At 37.4% G+C, this 12365-nt stretch overlaps 1 protein-coding gene across 11 annotated transcripts in view; it reads right to left on the reverse strand.

The window, feature by feature from the left end:
* Positions 1-12365, reverse strand: part of VRK1 (VRK serine/threonine kinase 1) — a 114487-nt gene that overhangs the window by 87919 nt on the left and 14203 nt on the right. For 3 of the 11 annotated variants that reach the window (XM_071213708.1, XM_071213706.1, XM_071213702.1), the window contains exon 2: positions 7558-7722. The exons of 7 other annotated variants lie outside the window; for them this stretch is intronic. The gene's annotated coding sequence lies outside the window, so the exon portion shown is untranslated. The remainder of the gene's footprint in view (positions 1-7557; positions 7723-12365) is intronic. One more of the 11 variants, XM_071213703.1, reaches the window with a different exon arrangement.

Raw genomic sequence — 12365 nt, forward strand, 5'->3', positions numbered from 1 at the left:
ATGCAAATACACAAAATAAGAAATGAGAAAGGTGATATCACCACTGACCCCACAGAAATAAAGACTATCATAAGAGGATACTTTGAAAAACTATATTCCAACAAAAATGACAATTTAGAGGAAATGGACAAATTCCTAGAAACACATAAGCAGCCCATACTGACGAAAGAAGAAACTGATGATCTTAACAAACCAATCACAAGCAAAGAGATAGAATCAGTCATTAAAAATCTCCCAACTAAGAAGAGCCCAGGGCCAGATGGCTTCACAGGTGAATTCTACAAAACATTCCGGAAAGAACTAACACCAATCCTGTTGAAACTATTCCAAAAAATCGAAACAGAAGGAACACTGCCTAATTCCTTCTATGATGCCAACATTACCCTAGTACCAAAGCCAAACAAAGACACCACAAGAAAGGAAAATTACAGACCAATTTCTCTAATGAACCTAGACGCAAAAATACTTAACAAAATACTTGCTAATCGTATTCAACAACACATTAAACAAATTATACACCATGACCAAGTGGGATTTATTCCAGGTATGCAAGGATGGTTCAACATAAGAAAATCAATCAATGTAATACACCATATAAACAGATTGAGAGAAAAAAACCACATGATTATATCTATAGATGCAGAAAAGGCATTTGACAAAATACAGCACCCCTTCCTGATAAAAACACTCCAAAAGATCGGAATACAAGGAAACTTTTTGAACATGATAAAGAGTATATATGAAAAACCGAAAGCCAACATTGTTTATAATGGCGAAATCCTGAAATCCTTCCCTCTAAACTCAGGAACAAGACAAGGATGCCCATTGTCTCCGCTCCTATTTAACATTGTCTTGGAAGTACTTGCTCGAGCACTGAGACAAGAACCAGATATAAAAGGCATTCAAATTGGAAGGGAAGAAGTCAAAATTTCATTATTTGCAGATGACATGATCCTATATATAGAAAACCCTGAGAGATCTACAACAAAGCTCCTAGAACTCATAAATGAGTTTAGTAAAGTCGCAGGTTATAAGATCAATGCGCAAAAATCAGTAGCATTTCTATATACCAATAATGAGCAAGATCAGGAGGAAATCAAGAAACAAATACCATTCACAATAGTAAATAAAAAAATCAAATACTTAGGAATAAATTTAAAGAGGTAAAAAACTTATACATCGAGAACTATACAAGATTGTTCAAGGAAATCAAAGAAGACCTAAATAAATGGAGGAATAGTCCCTGTTCATGGATAGGAAGACTGAATATTATTAAGATGTCTATCCTACCAAAACTGATCTACACATTCAATGCAATCCCAATAAAAATCAACACAGCCTTCTTTAAGGAACTAGAAAAACTAACTATGAAATTTATTTGGAATAGAAAGAGGCCCCGAATAGCCAAAGACATATTGAAAAAGAAAAACGAAATAGGAGGAATCACACTTCCTGACTTCAAAACATACTACAAAGCTACAGTAGTGAAAACAGCATGGTACTGGCATAAGGAGAGACACACAGACCAATGGAATCGAATTGAAAGTTCAGATATAGAACCTCATGTATATAGCCATATAATATTCGATAAAGCCACCAAACCCTCTCAACTGGGAGAGAATGGCCTATTCAACAAATGGTGCCTGGAGAACTGGATAGCCATATGTAGAAGAATGAAAGAGGATTACCATCTCACACCTTATACAAAGATCACCTCAAGATGGATCAAAGACCTAAATATAAGAGCCAAGACCATAAAGACCTTAGAAAGCAGTGTAGGGAAACATCTACAGGACCTTGTAATAGGAAATGGCTTCATGAATATCACACCAAAAGCACGAGCAGCAAAAGAACAAATAGATAAATGGGACTACCTCAAAATTAAAGCCTTCTGCACCTCAAAGGAGTTTGTCAAGAAAGTAAAAAGGGAACCCACACAGTGGGAGAAAATATTTGGCAACCATATATCTGATAAGAGACTTATAACTTGCATATATAAAGAACTCATATATCTTGAAAACAAAAAGATAAACAACCCATTTAAAAAATGGGAAAAAGACTTAAACAGACACTTCTCCAAAGAAGAAATACAAATGGCTAGAAAGCACATGAAAAAATGCTCCAAATCTCTAGCAATCAGGGAAATGCAAATCAAAACTACAATGAGATACCATCTTACACCCATAAGATTGGCAGCCATGAAAAAAACAGTAGAATACAAATGCTGGAGAGGATGTGAAGAAAGGGGAACACTCATCCATTGCTGGTGGGAATGCAGAAGGATCCAACCATTCTGAGGGACAGTTTGGCGGTTTCTCAAAAAATTATCCACAGATTTGCCATATGACCCAGCAATACCACTGCTGGGTATATACCCATCAGATCTGAAAACAAGGACACAAACCGATATATGTACACCAATGTTCATAGCAGCATTGTTCACTATCGCCAAAAGCTGGAATCAATCCAAATGCCCATCAACAGATGAGTGGATCAATAAAATGTGGTATATACACACAATGGAATACTACTCAGCTGTAAGAACCAATACACTACAATCGCACGTGATAACATGGATGAACCTTGAGAATCTTATGTTGAGTGAAGCAACTCAGGCATTGAAGGACAAATACTATATGACCTCAATGATATGAAGTAAGTTAACTGCCTCAGAGAGCTAGAGTCTGGAAAAGTGGCTTACAGGAAATCAGGGGGTGGAGGAAGGATGTAAGTGAATGTCTGCAGGGGTGGAATCTGTGATGAGCTGGCGGTATGTATGAGCACAAAGAAGGGACAAAATGGGGGCAAGGGGTTACCTTCGGGTGGGGTTTTCTGGGTTTGAGGGGGGCTGGGGATGGGAAGAGGGGTAATATTGTCCAAGAAATAGGTGGGAGGGAGGGGCAACATACGAATATGGGAGAGTGTCAGAAGTTCGTTGAGAACTAAATGTTGAGTAGAACGTATCAAAGTATAAGTAGGAGGGTTACCTGGTTAGAACGCTCAGGGGGTATGGTCTGATGCGTGACGGACTCCGGAGGGAATAGCTGAAGGCTCATTTTGCCAAGGTGGGTTCTACCATTGGGTGGGGTGGACCCATATCCTGGGGAAGACTAATGCCGTTGAATAGAGAGAACTGTATCTCTCGTGAGAAAGGACGGCTCCCAGGGTATTAGCTTGGCAGGCGTTGTGGGCCCTAAGGGGAGGGGAAAATGGATGTGGAATGGATGGAACAAAGGTAAATAAGGGGGAAAAAGAGGAGTTATGTGAGAGTACACGAGGATGAATATAAAACAGCTAATATTACACCAAAAACATATAGGGGACGACAGACTAATAATGAAAACCATAAGACAAAACATAGGATAACTAAAAAATTTAGAAAACTGTACAGCCTAAAATATGGACCACATAGTAAGCACAAATGTCACCTTGTTTGAAAACTATAGTGTTGGAATCTGTACATCAGTTTCAGGAAATATGATATGAATAAGTTAAAAGATTATTGCTGTGCAAGGGAAAAGGTTTTATGGTGGATCTGGGGAAATACTGTATATTGTATATATGAATTTCGGTGATCTAAGACTCTTCTGAAGCTGACATTATGTTGGGATTCACTTTACGGGAAGTTTTGGATCACAGAGTGGTTCAACAATGGCAGCGGAGGAATACTGATATGGGATGTTATTGACAGGATATATATGGTTGACAGGGAGTTATACAGGGCATATGCCCAGGGTATATGGTAATGTCTATATATACTCATAGTGGAAACAAAAACAACAGCTGGGGGGGTACTGGGCTCCTGGCCGGGGGGTCACTGTTGTGGGCCCTGGGAGAGCAGCGGCAATCCTCCAGGTGCAACGGCAAGAACCAGGAAGGAAGGAGGGCCCAACAGTGGGCTCGTGATACTAATGGTTACACTTTTGAGCCTATACACCTGCAATAAGAACAAGGCCTAGAGTAGCATTGTGCCTGGGGGTTTCCTCCTGACAGCCTGCATGTTACTCAAATGTGGCCACTCTCACAGCCAAACTCAGCGTGTAGATGCGATGCATTCCCCCCAGCGTGGGACATGACACCCGGGGATGAGCCTCCCTGGCACCGAGGGATCACTACCACATACCAGCTGAAGAAGCAACTAGAAAATGACCTTGAATTAAAGATTCAATGCGGAACAGCAGAATATACCTGTCTACATATAATGACATGACTTCGGGAAGCTGTTTGACCTAATGTAAGGGGGAAATGGAAAGGAGAAATGAGATTATAAGGCTGTGAGTCTCTAAAAAAGAGTCTGGAGGTTGTCAGAAGGAATACCCCTATGTACAACTGAACAGAGTCTAAGAGACAGATAAGGTAGATACAACCCCAGGTATTAGTTCTTTTGAGGGAAAAAGAGACCCACGGGTTCTATGGTCATGGCAGAAGGGGTTCACTGCCATGACAGATAGCCCTTCTTTGGAGCTGGTGTTTCTGCGTGATGGAAATGGACTCAGAGGGGATCTCTTTTCACAAGACTTGCATGCTACTTTATTGGAATTGTAGTCGGTGCTGGGTTTAAGATATATGTAGGGGATTTGAATCTCTGGACTGATAATATGACACCCAGGCCCAGAGCCTCAACAGACTTCAGCTCCTACACTTTGATTTATTGGACTTACTCCACTCAGCTAACATGGAGTTGAAGAAGGTCAACCACCACAACATGGAGCCTAGAGTGTCTACAACTAGAAGCGGGAGGAGTGCATCCAGTACCCATATGGAATCTAAGCCCTCACTTGACATAGATGTGCAATGGACACAACCAATCCAATGTCCACAGAGAAAATGTGGAATGGGTGTAGGAACGGTAGCCATGGTGGCTGCTGGGTGTGGGGAACGGGAGGAAGAGATGAGATGTGGAGGCGTTTTCGGTACGTGGAGTTGTCCTGGATAGTGCTTCACGGACAATTACGGGACATTATAGATCCCCCCAGGGCCCACTGGATGGAACGTGAGAGAGTCTGGGCTATGATGTGGACCATTGACTATGGGGTGCAGTGATGCTCAGAGATGAACTTACCAGGTGCAATGGATGTGTCATGATGATGGGAGAGAGTGTTGCTGTGGGGGGAGTGGGGGGCGGGGGCGGTGGGGTTGAATGGGACCTCATATTTTTCATAATGTAATTTTAAAAAATAAATAAATAAATAATTAAAAAAAAAAAAAAAGAAATAGCAAGGGAAATCAGTAAATATCTTGAGACAAATGAAAACAAGAACAAAACTTACGGGATACAACCAAGGGAAATTTATAACCCTAAATACTTACATTAAAAAAGGAGTTAAAATCAAAGACCTAACTGCACACTGAAGGAAGTAGAAAAAGAACAGCAAACTAATCCCAAAATAAGCAGAAGGAAATAACAAAGATTAGAGCAGAAATGAATGAAATTGAGAATAAAAACACAATAGAAAGCATTAACAAAACCAAACCTTGGTTTTTTGGAAAGATCAATAAAACTGAAAAACCCTTAGCTAGACTAACAAGGAAAAAAGGAGAGAAGATGCAAATAAACAAAATCAGGCATGAGAGGGGCAACATTACTACTGATTCTACAGTTATAAAAGGATCATAAGATGATTCTATAAACAAATGTTTGCCAAAAATTAGACAACCCATGTAAAATGGAAGAGTTCCTAAAAACACAAGAGCAATCCACACTAACTAGAAGAAACAGAAGATCTCAACAGACCAATTACAAGCAAAAAGATTCAATCAGTCATTAAAAAACCTCCCAAACGGCAGGAGTCTATGTGGCTCAGCGGTTGAGCACAGGTTTCCTGCAAACAAGGTCCGGGGTTCAATCCCCAGAACCTAAAAAAAATACACACACACACACACCAAAAAAAAAAACAAAACACACCTCTCCCAACCAAGAAAAGCCCAGGAACAGACAGCTTCACAGGCGAGTTCTACTACAAGAAAAGAAAATTACAGATCAATTTCTCTTATGAATCTAGATGCAAAAATCCTCAATAAAATACCTACAAATCAAATCCAATAGCACATTAAAAGAATTACACACCATGATCAAGTGGATTTTAACCCAAGTATGCAAAGGTGGCTCAACACACCCCCAGTTAACATCATACTCAATAGGGAAAGACTGAAGCTCTCCCTCTAAGATGTGGAAGAAAACACGGATACCCCATCACCAATGTTACTCAACACTGTACAAGAAGGTCTAGCCAGAGCAGTTAGTTAATGAAAAATAAATAAATAGGCATCCAAATTGGAAAGGAAGAAGCAAAACTTTCACTATTTGCAGATATATGACCTATATATATATAAAGTCTGAAAAATCTTCAAAAAACTACTAGAGCTGGCAAATTCAGCAAAGTGCCAGGGTTCAAGTTCAGCATGCAAAAATCAGAAGTGTTTCTGGTCACAAGTAATGAGCAATCTGAGAAGGAAATCAAGAAAAAAATTCCATTTATAATAGCAATTAAAATAATCAAATTTAACCAAGGACATAAAGAACTTGAACACTGAAACTACAAAACATTGCTAAAAGAAATTAATGAAGACCTAAATAAATGGAAGGACATTCCATGTTCATGTACTGGAAGACTAAATAGCATTAAGATGTCAATTCTACCCAAACTGATTTACAGATTCAACACAACCCCAATAAATTTCCCAGCAGCCTTTTTTACAGAAACTGAAAAGCCAATTATCAAATTTATTTGGAAGGGTAGGAGCCATGAATAGCCAAAAAATGTCTTTAAAAAGAAGAACAAAGTTAGAGGACTCTCACTTTGACTTTAAAGCATATTACTTACCTACTGTGATAAAAACAGCATGCTACTGGCATAAAGAGAGACAGACTGACCCAATGGAACTGAATCAAGAACTCAGAAATAGATCCCCACATTTACAGTCAAGTGATTTTTGACAAGACTTAAGCCTAGCTAGGTGAGCCAAAACAGTCTATTCAACAAATGGTGGTGGGAGAACTGGACAACCATATCCAAAAGAAAGAGGACCCCTATCTCATACTTGATACAAAAATTAACTCAAAATGTATCAAAGACCAAAACGAAAAGCTACAACCATAAAACTTCTACAAGAATATGTAGGAAAACATCTTCAAGATCTTGTGGTTAGGCGATAGTTTCTTAAAACTTACACCCAAAGCACGAGCAACAAAGAAAAAAATAAGTAAATGGGACCTCCTCATAAATACTTTTTTTCTTCAAAAGACTTTGTCAATAAAGTAAAAAGGGAGCCTACACAATGGGAGAAAATATTTGGAAGCCACAGATCCAATAAGGTTTGCTATTCACGTTAAATAAAGAAATCATACAACTCAATGATAAAAAGACAAGCGAACCAATTAAAAAGTGGACAAAAGACTTGAATAGACAGTTCTCCAAAGAGGAAATACAAGGGGCCAAAAAGCACATGAAAAAATGTTCAACATCACTAGCTATTAGGGATATGCAGATCAAAACTACAATGAGATACCATTTCACACCTTATGGAATGGCTAGTATTTAAAAAAAACAGAACTACCAGTGCTGGAAAGATGTGGAGAAACATGAACACTTCTTCACTGTTGGTGGGAATGTAGAATGGTGCAACCTCTGTGGAAGACAATTTGGCAGTACCTTGAAGAAGCTGAATACAGAAATTCCGTATGATCCAGAAATCCCATTACTAGGAAGGTATTCTGAAAAACTGAAAACAAGGATACAAAGTGACATTTGCACACTGATGTTCACTGAAGCATTATTCACAATTGCTAAAATATGGAACCAGCCCAAGTGTTCATTAACTGATGAATGGATAAACAAAATGTGATATATCCATACAAATGGAATACTATTCAGCCATAAGAAAAAATGAAATGAAATCAGGATGCATATGACAACATGGATGAACCTAAAGGATATTACGTTGAGTGAATATCCCAACATATCCATACAATATTTGTCAAATATTGTAAAAGGTCTCACTAATATGAACGATGAGCCTATAAATATGATGAGTAAACTCATGAAGGTAAACTCTAGAATTTGGGCTACTAGGAAATAGAAGGTGGGCTGAGAATGGGAGATGGTGTGTATAATAATTAAGGAGGTTAATTGTAAGTGTGGAATAGAGTTGAGAGTAGCACATTATAATGAGTTTAACTAACACTACTGATTTATAAATGCTATTGTGGCTAAAAGGGGGTAGTGTGTAGAAGTAAATGTCAATTGAAAGGAAGCTAGAGAATAACCTAGGGTATGTGTAACAGTGACTTTTGTGCTGGATGAAGACTGTGGTTAATAGTATAAATATAAGATTGCTCTTCTTTTACAGTGTTAAGAATATGGTGATACACAGGAAAATTACAACTAATGTCACTTAAGGACAATAGTTAACAGTAATATTGTAATATTTTGCAGCAAATGGCAAGAAGATGTTTTTCAATACTAAGAGATAATAATAAGGGGACATAAGGGGGATGGGGTTTTTCCTTTTGTAGTAATGAAAATGTCCTAAAATTTCTAAGGTGATGACAGCACAGCACAGCCACTGAGTGTACACTTTGAATGGACTGTAAAAAGCATGGGACTGTATAACACAAGAAATCCTGTGATGGATGACAGTCTGTAGTTAATAGGACAAATATGTAACTGCTTGCTCCTGAATCATAACAAATATATAATACTAATATAAGGTGTTAATAATGGGATGGGTTGGGGGGAAAACACACCAAATGTAAGATATGGGATATAGTTCATAGTAATACTTTAAGATGCCCTTTCACAGTTTGTAACAAATGTTTCCCAACAATGCAAGGTGTTGGTGGTGGGAAGATGTATGGGATCCTTGTATAACGATATGCATGTGTGTTTTGTAAACTCATGATTTAAAAAATGGGGGGAGGGTTCCCATATTCTGGTGATAACCAGTTGGTGGGAGGAAAGATTCCACTCACAAAACAAAAGATATAAAATCCTTGCAACAACTTTAGAAAGTACACATGACTAACAAAAATAAAAATTTTAAGGACTATTAAGATCAGAACATATTTAAATAAGTAAATACCATGTTCCTGGATTAAAAAAAAATAAAAAAATAAAATCTCCAGACACAAAAGGACAAGTACTGGATGACTGCATTACCATGAACCAAATACATTGTATAACATATTGTGTGACTCAAAAAAAAAATGTTAATGTATTCAGTACATTTAACAGAGAAATGTATGTTTTTATTAAAACAAAAAAAAAAAACCTCTGGGGATGGGACTCAGGCATTGCCATTTTATAAAGCTTTCGAAGTGATTCCAATGTGCAGCCAAAGATGAGATAAACTGATTTAGTTCTTTTAAGTCATGCCATATACATAAACAAACTTCAAACAGCTTAGAGCTCAATAGGAAAAATTAAAATGAAAAAAACTAAAACTGAATTTTAATATTCAAAAAAAAATTTATTTGGAAGGGCAAGAGGCTTCAAAGAGCCAACAACAAAGTTGGGGAACTCACACTTCCTGACTTTAAAGCTTATCACAAAAGCAGGTGTAGCTCAGTGGTTAAACATGTGTTTCAAATGTACAACATCCTGCGTTCAATCTCTGGTAACTTCTAAAAAAAATAAAAAGCTTATTACAAAGCTACAGTGGTCAAAACAGCATGGTACTGGCACAAGGATAGACATACTGACCAATGGAATCAAATCAAGAGTTCAGAAAAAGACCCTCACATTTATGGCCAACTGATATTTGACAACACTGCCAAGCCCAATTGGGAAAGAACAGTCTCTTAACAACTGGTGCTGGGAGAACTGGATAGCCATATGCCAAGAGGACTCCTACCTTACCACCACATACAAAAGTTAACTCAAAATGGATCAAAAACCTAAATATAAGAACCAGGACTATAAAACTTCTAGAAGATAATGTAGGAAGGCACCTTCAGGATCTTGTGTTAGGTGATGGCTTCTTAGACTTTACACTTAAGCACAAGCAATAGAAAATAGATGGGACCTCATCAAATTTTAAAACTTTCGTGCATCAAAGGACTTTACCATGAAAATGAAAAGACAACCTATTCAATGGTAGAAAATATGTGGAAACCACATATCCAATAAGGTTTAACATCCAGAATATATAAAGAAATCCTACAAATTAACAATAAGAACTCAATTTGAAAATGGGCAAAAGACTTGAATAGACAGTACTCCAAAAAGGATATATAAATGGGTAAAAATCACATGAAAAGATGCTCAGCATCACTAGTTATTAGGGAACTGCAAACCAAAACCACAATGAGATACCATTTCATACCCTTTAGAATAACTATTATTAAAATACAGAAAATTACAAGTGTTGCTGGTGGGAATGTAAAATGGTGCAGCCACTGTGAAAGTTTGGCAGTTCCTCAGAAAGCTAAGTATAGAATGACCATATGACCCAGCAATCCATCTAAAAGGTATATATCCAAAAGAATTGAAAGCAGGGACTCAGATATTTGCACACCAACATTCAAAGTGGAAGTGACATTATTCACAACTGCCCAAAGATGGACACACCAGAGTGTCCATCAACTGATGAGTGGATAAACAAACATGGTATATACATACCATATGGGTACATACATACCAATACAATGAAGTATTATTCAGCCATAAAAAAGAAATGTCGCATGTGGTATATACATGCTACAACATGGATGAACCTTGAAGACATAAGACTGAGTAAAATAAGCCAGACACAGAAGGATAACTATTATATGAGTTCAGTGATAAGAAATAACTAGAATAAATAAACTCCAGAATTACAATCTAGAATACACATTAACAAGGACTTGGTTGGGGATAGAGAATAAGGAGTTAATGTTTAATTTGAATAGAATTTCTATTTAGAATGATGGTAAAATTTTGGAAACGGGTGGTGGTGATAGTAGCACAATCTTTTTAGTGTAATTAGCACTGAATTTTATATGTGAATATGGTCAAAAGGGGAAATTTTAGGCCATATATGTTACCAGAATAAAAATTAAAAGCTAAAACATAGAACTGTATAATACAGTGATCCCTAATGTAAACAATGAACTATAGTTAATAGCACAAGTATAAAAATGTTCTTTCATGAATTGTAACAAACACTTATGCAAAGTGTTAATACTAGAGTGGTATATGGGGGAAAAAAACACACATAATGTAAAAAATGAACTTATAGTTTATAGTACAATTTTTATATTCTTATATCAATTGTAACAAAGGTACACACTATGGGGGTATATGGGAACAAATGTATTTCTTGCATGCTTTTACTATAAACCTACAACTTCTGTAATTTAATTTAAAAAACAAAAACGAAAAATAGTATAGAGGATGTAGCAGTTTGATATGGTCATAAATTCCAAAAACAAGATATTGAATTATGTTTGTAATCTGGTCTGTACTGGGGCGTGATTAAGTTATGATTAGGGCTTTGATTGGGCCACCAAGGGGTGGGGACTCATAGATAAAAGGCATGGCAAAGGACAGAATTGAGGGTTTTTTATGTTGGAGTTTTGATGCTGGAGTTTGATGCTGAAGTCTTAGGCTGGAGCCCCAGGAAGTCAGCACACAGAAGAAAGAGAAGCAAACCCCAGGAAAAAAGGAACCCTGGACCCAGAGAGAAGCAAGACCCTGGAAGGGACGAACCCAGGAAGCCTGAACCCTCACAGACGTCGGCAGCCATCTTGCTCCAACACGTGAAAATAGACTTTGGTGAGGGAAGTAACGTATGCTTTATGGCCTGGTATTTGTTAGCTCCTACCCCAAATAAAATACCCTTTATAAAAACCAACCAATTTCTGGTATTTTGCATCAGTACCCCTTTGGCTGACTAATACAGAGGACAAAACAGAAACATATTTACATGTTACTACAAAAATATATATCCCTTACCATGTTAGATAGAAAGTAGGATGTCTTCCAATGACCAAAAGGACAAAAGAAATGAAATACTATAAGCTTTCTTAAAGGTTTTCAGAATGAAGTTTTCAGTTGTTTTTAATATAAAATACTCTCACAAATTCAGTTGAAAAAAGAGCACTGAAGAAATTATGAAAATCAGAAAGTGAAATAATACACGATGAAGGAACTCAGCCTCAAGATGACTGCAGTGGCAGTCAGGAATAGGGGTGGGGAATGGGAAGTTAATGTTTAATGGGACAGAATTACTGTTGGGGGTGATGGATGGTGGTTATGGCAGCACAGCCTTGTAAATGTGGTTGAGGTCGCTGAACTGTATGCTTGAAAGTGGTTAACTTGGGAAGTGTTATGTTGTATATAAGTTACTACAATAAAAATTAAATCAGTCTTTCTGCTCCACTTAAA

The sequence above is a fragment of the Dasypus novemcinctus genome, chromosome 3, assembly GCF_030445035.2.
Source record: "Dasypus novemcinctus isolate mDasNov1 chromosome 3, mDasNov1.1.hap2, whole genome shotgun sequence".
Lineage (NCBI taxonomy): Eukaryota > Metazoa > Chordata > Mammalia > Cingulata > Dasypodidae > Dasypus > Dasypus novemcinctus.